Below are 12,019 nucleotides of genomic sequence, written 5' to 3'. Positions count from 1 at the left end.
GGACAGGCGGAAGGAAACAGAACAAAAGAAAAGTGCGGCGTTACTAATGTCGACGGCAACCACAGTCTCTTGAATTCACATGGCGAGGAAAAACGGAACGAGGAAATGGAGCGGAATGGTAGGGTCTTTATGGGCGGTTCAGCCCATCGTGTCCACACCGAACCTCCGAAGAGCATCCCCGCCCAGACCCTACCCTAACTTTCATCTCAAGCCTGTTCAGCCCTTGTAGGATGCTCCCTATTCTGAATTCCTCGCCGTTTAACATACCCGCCTCCTTACAGCGCAGACCACGTGAAAAACTCCATCTACTACGCCTACCCACCCGAACGGGGAATCGCAGAGTTGTTACCATGCAGGAGAAGCCGTGCATTCCATCTTGTCTGCGCAAGTTCTGGGAGCATTTTGGTTGAGTGAATGCCCACATATAAACCCAGGTCTCTTCTACTCTTGTGCACCCTTTTGGAATTATTCCTTTAAATTTATTCCTTTAAATTTCTTCACGTTCTTCATTCCAAGATGTATTGCCACATACATCTCCACAATTAACCTCACAGCCACCTGTATGCCTACCCTACCAACTTACTAGTGTCTTTTTGAAGGTTACACTGCTCTTGTCACAGTTTACAATTCACCCAAGTTTTGTATCAGCAGCAAATTTTGAATTTCTTCCCTGCACACCAAGATGTAGATAATTTAGACATATTATTGAAAAGATGCTGACTTCTCTACAAACTTGGCGAGAAACCTATAAAAGCAAAACACTGCGGCTGCTAGTAGGGTCTGTGGAGAGAAACAGAGCCAACATTTCCAGCTCAGTTTGATTCTTCTTCATTCTGAAACTGACTTAAAACATTAATTTGTTTCTTTTTCCACAGATGTCACCCTTTGAGGTTCTCTATTTTCTGTTTGTTCCACTACAAACCTCCTTCTAGTCCAAAAAAACCATTAATCATTACGCAGTTTCCTATCCCTCAGTCAACTTTGTATCCATGTTGCCACTGTCCCTTTTATTCTGTGACTTATGACTTGCCTCATAAATCTGTGTGGCACTGGATCAAATGCCTGTGGACCGTGTATCAACATCTTCAGTCCGGCAAGTTAGTTGGACACAATTTTTACTGAAATCCATGCTGACTCTTCTGCATTAACCAATATTTCCTACAAATGGCCCACATCAAATCCACTTTCTCCTTGACTGGATCTTTGGTTTGATTCCATTTGTCATCCTACAGTCTTCTCCCACAAATCAAGTACAATCTGCCAGTCATGGAGTTTTACTTCATTCAATCTTCTTGCATGGACATATGCCTAATCAATGAAGAATTTTGCCTCTAAGGAGTAACTTTTTGAGTTCTCTCTGTTAGCTTTGCCTTATGCCACTGTGAACTGAGTGCTTCCCACTCCATTAAAATGGCCAAATTGTCCCTGCCATGGAAGACTGTGCAAGTGAATTGCAAATATATGCTGTTGATGAACAAGTCCTATCGCTGACAGTAAATGCTGGGGATAACAAGGTGTGGAGCTGGATGAACAAAGCAGGCCAAACTGCATCTTAGGAGCAGGAAAGCTGACATTTCATCAAAAACGGGGGAGAGGAAGAGGGTTCTGAAATAAATAGGGAGAGAGGGGCAGGCGGATCGAAGATAGATAGAGGAGAAGATAGGTGGAGAGGAGACAGACAAGTTAAAGAGGCAGGGATGGAGCCAGTAAAGGTGAGTGTAGGTGGGGAGTTAGGGAGGAGATAGGTCAGTCCAGGGAGGACGGATAGGTCAAGGGGGCAGGATAAGGTTAGTTGGTAGAAATCGGGGTGCGGCTTGAGGTGGGAGGAAGGGATAGGTGAGAGGAAGAACAGGTTAGGGAGGCGGGGACGAGCTGGACTGGTTTTGGGATGCAGTAGGGGGAGGGAAGATTTTGAAGCTTGTGAAATCCACATTGATACCATTGGGCTGCAGGGTTCCCAAGCAGAATATGAGTTGCTGTTCCTGCAACCATCAGGTGGCTTCGTTGTGTCACTGCAGGAGGTCCAGGATGGCCATGTCATCTGAGGAATGGGAGGGGGAGTTTTTTATTGCAAACTGAGCGTAGCTGTTCTGCAAAGCAGTCCCCAAACTTCTACTTGGTTTCCCCGATGTAGAGGAGGCCACAACGGGTAGAGCAGATGCAGTATACTACATTAGCAGATGTGCAGGTGAACCTCTGCTTGATGTGGAAAGTCTTCTTGGGGCCTGGAATGGGGTCAGGGAGGAGGTGTGGGGGCAGGTTTAGAACTTCCTGCTGTAGCAGGGAAAAGTGCCAGGTGTGATGGGGCTGGAGGGGAGTGTGGAGCGGACAAGGGAGTCACAGAGAGAGTACTCCCTCCAGAAAGCAGACAAGAGTAGGGAGTGAAAAATGTCTTTGGTGGTGGGGTCGGATTGCAGATGGCAGAAGTGTCATAGGATGATGCGTTGGATCCGGAGGTTGGTGGGATGGTATGTGAGGTCAAGGGGTATTCTTTTTTGGCTGTTATTGCGGGGACGGGGTGTGAGGGATGAGTTGCGGGAGACATGGTCGAGGGCGTTCTCGACCACTGTGGGGAGGAAGTTGCAGTCCTTGAAAAACGAGGACATCTGAGATGTACGTGAGTGGAGTGCCTCATCCTGGGAGCATATGCGGTGGAGGTGAAGAAATTGGGAATAGGGAATGGCATTTTTGCAGGAAGGTGTGTGGGAGGAGGTGTATTCTAGGTAGCTGTGAGAGTCGGTGGTCTTGAAATGGATATCAGTTTCTAGGTGGTTGTCCGAGATGGAGACAGAGAGGTCCAGGAAGGTGAGGGAGGTGTTAAATATAGTCCAGGTGAACTCAAGGTTGGGGTGGAAGGTGTTGGTGAAGTGGATGAACTGTTTGGGCTCCTCGTGGGAGCCCAAGGTGGTGCTGATGCAGTCATCAATGTAACGGAGGAAGAGGTGGGATTTAGGGCCAGTGTAGTTACGGAAGAGGGATTGTTCCACGTAACCTACAAAGAAGTAGGCATAGCTTGGGCTCATGCGGGTGCCCATGGCCACCCCCTTTGTAGGAAGTGGGAGGAATTGAAAGAGAATTTGTTGAGGGTGAGACAAGTTCGACTAAGCTGGTGAGGGTGTCAGTAGAGGGGGACTGGTCGGGCCTGCGGGACAGGAAGGAGCGGAGGGCCTTTAGGCCATCTGCTTGGGGAATGCAGGTGTATAAGGACTGGATGTCCATTGTAAAAATGAGGTGTTGCGGACCGGGGAATTGGAAGTTCTGGAGGAGGTGAAGGGTGTGGGTGGTGTCTGGATGTGGGTAGGGAGTTCCTGGACCAAGGGGGAGAAAATGGAGTCCAGATAGGTGGAGATGAGTTCGGTGGGGCAGGAGCAGGCGGAGACAATGGGTCGACCGGGGCAGGCAGGTTTGTGGATTTTGGGAAGGAGATAGAAGCGGGAGGTGCAGGGTTGGGGAACAATGAGTTTGGAGACTTTGGGTGGGAGTTTAGCTGAGGTGATGACGTTGTGGATGGTTTGGGAGATGATGGTTTGGTGCTCGGGGATGGGGTCATGATCCAGGGGGCCGGAGGAGGAGGTGTCAGAGAGTTGGCATCTGGCCTCAACGATGTAGAGGTCAGTGCGCCATACTACAACTGCGCCTCCCTTGTCCGCGGGTTTTGTGGTGAGGTTGGGATTGGAGCGGAGGGCTGCACGATCTGCAGGAGAGAGTCAGGAGTGGGTGAGGGGGGTGGAGAGGTTGAGGTGATCAATGTCTCAATGGCAGATGGAGATGAAGAGGTCGAGGGAGTGTAGGAGGCCATGGGGTGGTGTCCAGGAGGAGGGCTTGTGTTGGAGGCGGGAGAAGGAGTCAGTAGAGGGAGGGTTGGCTCACGGTTAAAGAAGTAAGCATGGAGCCGAAGGCGGCGGAAAAACTGCTCTATGTCCAAACATGACTGGTATTCGTTGATGTGTGGGTGGAGGTGGACAAAAATGAGCCCCTTACTGAGGATTGACTTTTCGTCCTCAGTAAGGGGAAGCTCTGGGGGGTTGGTGAAGACTCGGCAGGGCTTAGTGTTGCTGTCTCTGCAGCTGCTGGCTGTGGAGACTGTGGGTGCAGCGATGTTGGCGTCAGTGGTGGGTGGGGTTGCATCAGCGGTGGCCAGCACAGCTCATCCCTGCCTCCCTTACCTGTTCTTCCTCTCACCTCTATCCCTTCCTCCCACCTCAAGCCGCACTGCCATTTCTTACCTACTAACTTCATCCCGCCCACTTGACCCGTCCGTCCTCCCTGGACTGACCTATCTCCTCCTTACCTCCCCACCTACACTCACCTTTACTGGCTCCATCCCTGCCTCTTTAACTTGTCAGTCCCCTCTTCTCCTCTATCCATCTTCTATCCGCCTCCCCTTCTCTCCCTATTTACTTCAGAACCCTCTTCCCCTCCCCCATTACTGATGAAGGGTCTAGGCCCGAAACGTCAGCTTTCCTGCTCCTAAGATGCTGTTTGGCCTGCTGTGTTCATGCAGCTCCACACCTTGTTATCTCGGATTCTCCAGCATCAGTAGTTCCTATTATCTCTGATAAATGCTGGGGAATTGGGTTCACAAAGTTAGAGCCCTGTCTATCTCATGTAGGTTTTCTTTTGTGTCTCAATTATTGTGTTGTAATGTGATGAACTACAAATAACAGCAACTTGGCATTTATATAGCTGCTTTAACAAACCATAGTGTTTAAAGACCTCTTATAAGAGTAGTATAAACTGAAAGTTGGCACTGAGCCACAGAAGAAGTCATCATGGAAGTTGACCAAAAACTTGCTGCAAGATATATATTTTAAGGAACATCTTAAAAGAGGAACAGAGATAGAAAATCTTTGAGGCAGAAGATATCAGAAATTAAGGCTTCGGCAGCTGAAGACATGACCATCAATGATGCAGCAACTGAAGAATGTTCAGTGTCTGGGAATTAGGAATGATTGACTCATGACGGAATTGGGTAGGAGTAGTAGTAACAACAATAATAATATCCAGAGGGTGGATTTTTGAAAGCCGTGGTCAGCACCACCCTCTGGCCTTCAAACATGTAATTGGGATGAAGCCCTCCAATGCCTCCCAGCTCACATTCAGGTTAAGTGCATTTGAAAATCACAGCTCATTCATTGCAGACTCTTCAGGGAATGCCTGTCAGGCCACATGCTTTGCCAAGTGCCTCAGGGTAAACCAGACTTGCACTTGCTGGAGAGAATCTAAATCAGGCCTAGAATACTACTTCTTGTTGATTCATATGTCTCAGGCATGGGTGCCACTCGTTTTTCCAACATTTACCAGTTTGACAAACAGCACCGAATGGGCATATGCTTCCTTTCCACACTATTGGATATTTAACCCATGCAGAGATGTTATTTGAAGACCTCTGAAGTACAACAGGCATCTCCACTCTTTGGGGGCCATCCATTGCCCAAAGAATTGACCTTACGTGGCTTATAGGTCTGGGTTTTTATCTCTGTGTGACGGTGCAGTTGCTGAAATCTTCCACTAGATGCTCCCTACTTGCTTCTGATCAGGTTTTTGGACTGCTTTTCAGAAGCCACGTCAGACAGAAATTCTGAACTTTGCAAGGTCAATCACGCAGTTATCTCGGCCTATTGAGACATGCGTGTTCTTATTCTGTCTATTGTGCTGTCCCAGCTCTAACAGCTCAAATTCTTTATGAAAAGTGTTGAGCCTTCCATAAGTAAATGTTTGCTGTAAAAACATGTACAGTGAATTATTGGAGTGTAATGTTTGAGGACAGACATTTAGTTGTTGTTATTAATATCCTGCTTTTAAGAAAGAGTTCATAAGTATATGAGTGCAATGGAGATTTATGTACTGCAGATGTTTACACACTTTCCTCGTTCTATTGCTTTACATGTGAATGATTTTCAGCGTGTTTGCCCCCTTTTAGGTTTTGTAATCCAGCTTGCTTTGAACATAAATGTTAATGTGCTGCTTCTCCACACTTTTTTATTTCCAGTGAAGGAAATGAGAACCAGGGCAGGGGTGCCCTGAACAGGCTGCTGATCCATTATGAACTGCTTTCTGCAATCAAAGTCAAAATAAGAAATATGGAAACATAGCAATAAGATTGTATTATTTAGCCATTTGAACCCATTCCACCATACAGTTAGATCTGATCTGTCAGTCAGTTCTATTTACCTGCCTTTATTTGATGTATGGTCAGTCACTTTGTTAAGGTTTGCAAATGGTTTGCATCTGGACTACTGTACATCTATGGAAGGATGTTCATGTATTGGAAGCAGTTCAGAGAAGGCTTACTTGATTAATGCCTGGAGTGAATCGATTGCCTTATGAGGAAAGGTTAGACTTCTTTCTTGTGGCATTTAGAAGAATCAGAGGTGACTTAATTGAAACGTAAAAGACCCTGAGGGGCCTTGACCATGTGGGGGCCAAAAGGACATTTCCTCTTCTGTAAGGATCTAAAACTAGTGATCCTAGTTTAAAAATGTACTGTTGCCCAATTAAGAGAAATGAGGAAACTTTTTTTTCTTTAAGGAAGTTGAATGCCTTTGGAATTCTCATCCTCGAAAGGCAGTGGATGCAGAATATTTGGGGGTGGGATATTGCTAGAGAGCTTCAAAACTCAGGAAAAAAAATTCGCTCCACAAAGAAATTGTGTGTCTTGGTTTCTAATTCACCAGGCAGTTTGGATTTGACTAATATTTCACACCATATGCTTCTATATTCCGCATGGAATCTGAGTTTTGAAAACTCCATTATACTGCCAGCATCCACAGTTTTCCGTAGGAACATATTCCTGATTTCCACCATCTTCTGTGTGATAAGGTAGTTCCTGATTTTACTCTTCACTTAATTTTTAACTCCGTGCGCCTTGGATCCTGTCAATGCTCATGTCGAACAGATTTCTCTATATCCTCCCTATTGCATCCTGCAAACACTCTGAAGATTTCCAATGGTTCTAAGTACAAGTGATACGCCAGACCAAGGAATGACTTCTCTACACATTACAATTGCATATAATTTAGAAGATTTTTTTTGGCTTATAAATTGTAATTTTTAATGTAAGCCAGCTGAGGGGAAAAAAGACCCGACTGAGAGATTTATCACACAGCCAGGAGTTGCAAGTCATAGAGAGAGTCCAGTTGTATTTCTGTGATGGTAGAGATATGAACACCCAGGATTATAATAGCCTCTCTAAATCTCTTGATCGGAAGGTATCTCAGGAGAGATTTTGAAGTCAGTATGTAAACAAGGTTTAAAATATTTGTGTAGTTTCCCAAAATGAAAAGAAGCCTTGAAGTGGCAAGGGAATGTTTTTAATATCCATATATTTTTCAGATAAAAGAAAATGTTTCAAGTTAAAGATAATTGATGATCATTTGTATTTGAAAACAAATCCTGTATCTCCTGGAGATGGGTTGAGAGGGAAAGCTTCCTTTGTTTTAATATATCTTCGCCGTTTGCAGTGTGTGGAGTGGCCAGCTTGCAACCAGTTTGTGTCTGAAACTGGGGAAGTAGCAACAGAAATCAAGGGATATTTATGTGGAACACTGGTAAGGAACAGAGCCCACGTTCATGAAGAATTAAAGACTGTAAGATCTGTCCAATAGAGCTATGTGAAGATATCAAAGACAACAAGCAAACTGACTATAGCATCATGGAAAATGGAGCCAATCAGGAGGGGGATAAAAGAGAAATGTGGTGATCAGGGATAGTATAGTCGGGGAACAGACACTGCAAAGGCTGTGTTGCCTGCCTGGTGCCTTAGTAAAGGATATCTGGGCTGCAGAGGAACTTGGTGTGAAAGGGGAATGATCTCGTTTTGGTCCATGTAGGTACCAATGATATAGGTAGAAAGAGGTTCTGCTGACGGAATATGAGCAGCCAGGGGCTAAATTACAAAGCAAAACTAAAAAAGTAATAAATTTCACAATACTACCTGAGCCTCAAGCTAACTGGCAAAGGGTCTAGAAGATTAAAGAGGTAAATGTGTGGCTGAAAGATTGTTGTAGGAGAAATGGGTTTGAATTCATGGGACATTGGCATCGATACTGGGGAAGGAGGGAGCTCTTCTGCTGGGATGAACTTCACCTGAATCATGCTAGGACCAAGTCTTGGCCAATTGCGTAATAGAGCTATAGATACGGCTTTAGTAAACTAAATAGATTTTATGTTTGTGGGGGTGGGGGGGGTCATGAGTTCAGTTGCATGGAAAATTAGAAAGTCAAATGTAAAATAGATAGGATTACAGGTTAGTGATGGATTGATTGTTACTGGAAAATAAATTAAGGAACAGAATGTGTGAATGTCGTATTGCAACAAGGAACCATTAAGTGTGGGGAAACTTGATAGGAAAATACTTAAAATGACTTGTTTCTGAACACAAATTATTTGGAGTAAGGTAGAATAACTGACAGTGCAAATCAAAGTAAATGAATATGGTCTCACAGCCGTCACAAAAACATGGTTACAAGGAGATCAAAAGTGCGAACATAACATTCAGGGATATTTGACTTTTTGGAGAGACAGTAGAGATGGAAAAGGTAGTGAGGTAGCACTGTCAATAGGGAGCGAAATAAGCACGGTTGTGAGAGATCAGCTAGACCTGGATATGTAGACTCTATTTGGGCAAAGGTAAAAAATCACCCAATGGGAGAGTCCAGGACCACAGTGCATTGTCTAAAAAAAAACCTGCCCATTTAAGACTGAGATAAGGAGGAATTTCTTCTCTTAGAGAGTTGAGAGTCTTTGGAACTCTTTGCCACATGGTGTAGTGAGATCATAGTCCTCATGTATGTTTAAGGCTGAGATAGATTCTTCATCAGTAGAGCATCCAAGGGTTACCAAGAAAGGAGAGAAAAGTGGATCTGAGGAATACTGGTTCAGCCATGATCCTATTGAATCATAGTGTAGGGTGGAGGAGCTGAATGGCCTATTCCCAACTCAATTTCTTATGATCTTGTGGTTTCGGAGAAAGTTCTGGAATTCTAAGTGCTAGCAAAAGAAACGAAGGAAAATTGGAGTGAATTCCTGGGGGTTGTGATACTCATTTGTTTGATTCAAGAGAACGACCACTCTGAAACTTATATAAAGAGCAATCCTCAGGTAAATTAAAAGAAGAAAGTGAAGTGTGCTGTTGAGAATGTTGGCTAAAAGTACTACTGCTAATGAGATACAATGTTAGTAGTGTCACAGAGATAGTAGGAACTGCCAATGCTGGAGAATCTGAGATAACACTGTGTGAAGCTGGATGAACACAGCAAGCCAAGCAGCATCAGAGGACCAGGAAAGTTTGACATTTCGGGTCAGGACCCTTCTTCAGAAATGGGGGAGGGAAGGGAATTCTGAAATAAATAGGGAGACAGGGTTGAGGCGGATAGAAGATGGATAAAGGAGAAGATAGGATGAGTGGAGACAGACAGGGCGAAGAGGCGGGGTTAGAGCCAGTGAAGGTGAAAGTAGCTAGGGAGTTAGGGAGGGGATAGGTCTGTCCAGGGAGGATGGACAGGTCTAGAGGGCAGGATGAGGTTAGTGGGTAGGAGATGGGGGTGGGGCTTGAGGTGGGAGGAATGGTTAGGGAGGCAGGGACTAGCTGGGCTGGTTTTGGCATGTGGTCGGGGGAGGGGAGAATTTCAAGTTTGTGAAGTCCGCATTGATACCCTTGGGCTGCAGGGTTCTGAAGTGAAATAGTGAGATGCTGTTCCTGCATCTTTTGGGTGGTGTCATTGTGGCATTGCAGGAGGCCCAGGATGAACATGTTGTCCGAGGAGTTGGGCAGGGGGTGGGGTTGGTGGGTGGGTGGTTGGAGAGTTGAAATGGTTCGCGACTGGGAGGTGTAGTTGTACTCAGTTTGCAACAAACAACAACACCTCCCTGTCGCAAACCATTTCAACTCCTCCCCCCCAACTCCTCAGACTGCTGTGTTCATCCAGCTTCACACAGTGTTAATAGTGTTGCTTTGTTTTGACGTTTTTAGATTAGATCAAGAACCTTATTGCGTGATATTTTTTCCAGTCAATAACTAAAAGTTAAATTTGCTGTTTTAAAAGGTCCCAGTATCTATCTAGATTGTAACAAATTTGAATTTGTATGGAGATGACATTCCAATGTTCAAAGGTTTATTTTTGAATTCACATCAGCTGTGCTCATTTTGAAGAGAATGGAATTATGAAATTGTCAGCTTGACAACAAACTTCAAATAATTCCAGGCTAGTAGTTTGGCAGTCTACTAATAGTCTTAAATTTAAAAAGGGACCATTACAGTTGATATCAGTTGTTTGCACATGTAATTGTTTAGCATCAACAATCAGGAGAATATCCCATTGATCCTATAATGTTATACCGAAGTCTCGCAGGTCATTAGGTTGACGCTGCTATAAAGGTTCAGGCTATACTTAGCGGATAATTGATTTGTATCCTGTATTCACACTGAAAGGTGAGTTCATTTACTTGCAAACCTACAAGCCTGAAATTTCAGGGAATTATTCACCAGCACTGTCTGATAGTAGGGACATCATCACCAGCATGTTATAGAATGTGGACACATACACCAGCACAGCGTTATATCTAGATCCCATTCAGCAGAGTGTAAAATCAGGAGTGATTCACCAGGACAGTATGATATCAGGGTCCCATTCTATGGTGTATTATGTTCAAAGTGGACTATAATAACAAATTGTTCTTTTGCTTTCTATAGAATGAAGCAATAAATGAGACCTTGTTTTATTCATTCGTGCAATGTCAGCATTACTAGCAAGCCCAGCATTTATTGCTCATCCCTAACTTGTGCTGCTGCAGTCCATGTTGTGTGTAGGTACCCCACAGTAGCTGGTAGGAGGATATTCTGGAATTTTGACACACAATATGTCTGTAGGTGTGTGCTGGAAAAGCACAGGTCAGACAGCATCTGAGGAGCACGGAAGTCAACATTTTGGGCCAAAGGACTGAAGAGGGAGCGGGGTAAGGGGAGCCCAGAAATAAATAGAGGGAGGGAATGGGGGCTGGGGGAAGAGTAGGAATGATGGTGATAAATGGATGCAGGTAGGATGTGATTGGTCCATGTGGAGGATGGAGCAGAAAGGTGAGTTGAAAGATGGACAGGTTAGGTCAGGTCAGGGAGGTGAGGGGAAAGCGGGGAGGTCTGTGCTTGGTCATTCTTAATTACAGAGGAGGGGAAATTATGGTCCCTAAAGTAGGAGCATAGCTGGGATATCCTGGAGTAGAACACCTCATCCTGGGAGCAGATGTGGCGGAGGCCAAGGAATTGGAAGTATAAGATAGCATTTTTGCAGGAGGGAGGGTGAGAGGTGTAGTCGAGGTAGTTGTGGAAATCACTTGGTTTAAAATCGATGTCTCTGGTGAGTTTTGGAAATGGAGAGATCCAGGAAAGGGAGGGACATGTCAGAAATATGTGAATTTGAGAGCAGGGTGGAAGGTGTTGGCAAAGTTGATGAACAGCTCGAGCTCTTCGTGCAAGCATAAGGCCACACCGATGCGGTCATCAATATAGTGGAGAAGGAGGTGAGGGATGGTGCCAGTGTACTTCCAGAAGATTCTCCTGCACCCACACGTAAATGAATTCTGTGCACATCATGATATTGAGCTTTTTTTCTGCCTCCGAGTCTATTTCTTTGTATGGGAATCCAACCCACCCTATAACGACCTTTTCTCTTGCCTCCAGCAAACGCCATCCTCCTGGATAACCCCTTCTGGCCTCCTACCTTCCATCAACCTCATCATCTCAAGTCACTGCCACAATATCAATCGCTTGGATCTCTCCACGCTCTCACTTAATCCAACCTCTCCAGGCCATCTTAGATATCCTTTTACTTTAGGGACGATAATTTCCTTTCCTCTGTAATTAAGGATGCCCTCAAACGGATCTCCATTTCCTGCACTTCTGCCCTCAAACCCCTTCCCCCCAACAACAATAAGGATAGAGTCCCCTTAGTCCTCATGTACCATCCCGCCAACCTCTGAATCCAATGCATCATCCTCTGACATTTCTGTCACCTACAATCAG

At 45.0% G+C, this 12,019-nt stretch overlaps 1 protein-coding gene across 4 annotated transcripts in view; it reads right to left on the bottom strand.

Annotated features, from left to right (window-relative positions):
- Positions 1–12,019, bottom strand: part of si:dkey-13p1.4 (transmembrane protein 151B) — a 187,609-nt gene that overhangs the window by 153,391 nt on the left and 22,199 nt on the right. The window lies entirely within an intron of this gene.

Source organism: Stegostoma tigrinum, chromosome 10 (assembly GCF_030684315.1).
Source record: "Stegostoma tigrinum isolate sSteTig4 chromosome 10, sSteTig4.hap1, whole genome shotgun sequence".
NCBI lineage: Eukaryota > Metazoa > Chordata > Chondrichthyes > Orectolobiformes > Stegostomatidae > Stegostoma > Stegostoma tigrinum.
Note: the sequence above shows the minus strand (reverse complement) of the source record. Positions and strands in the feature narration are given on the sequence as shown.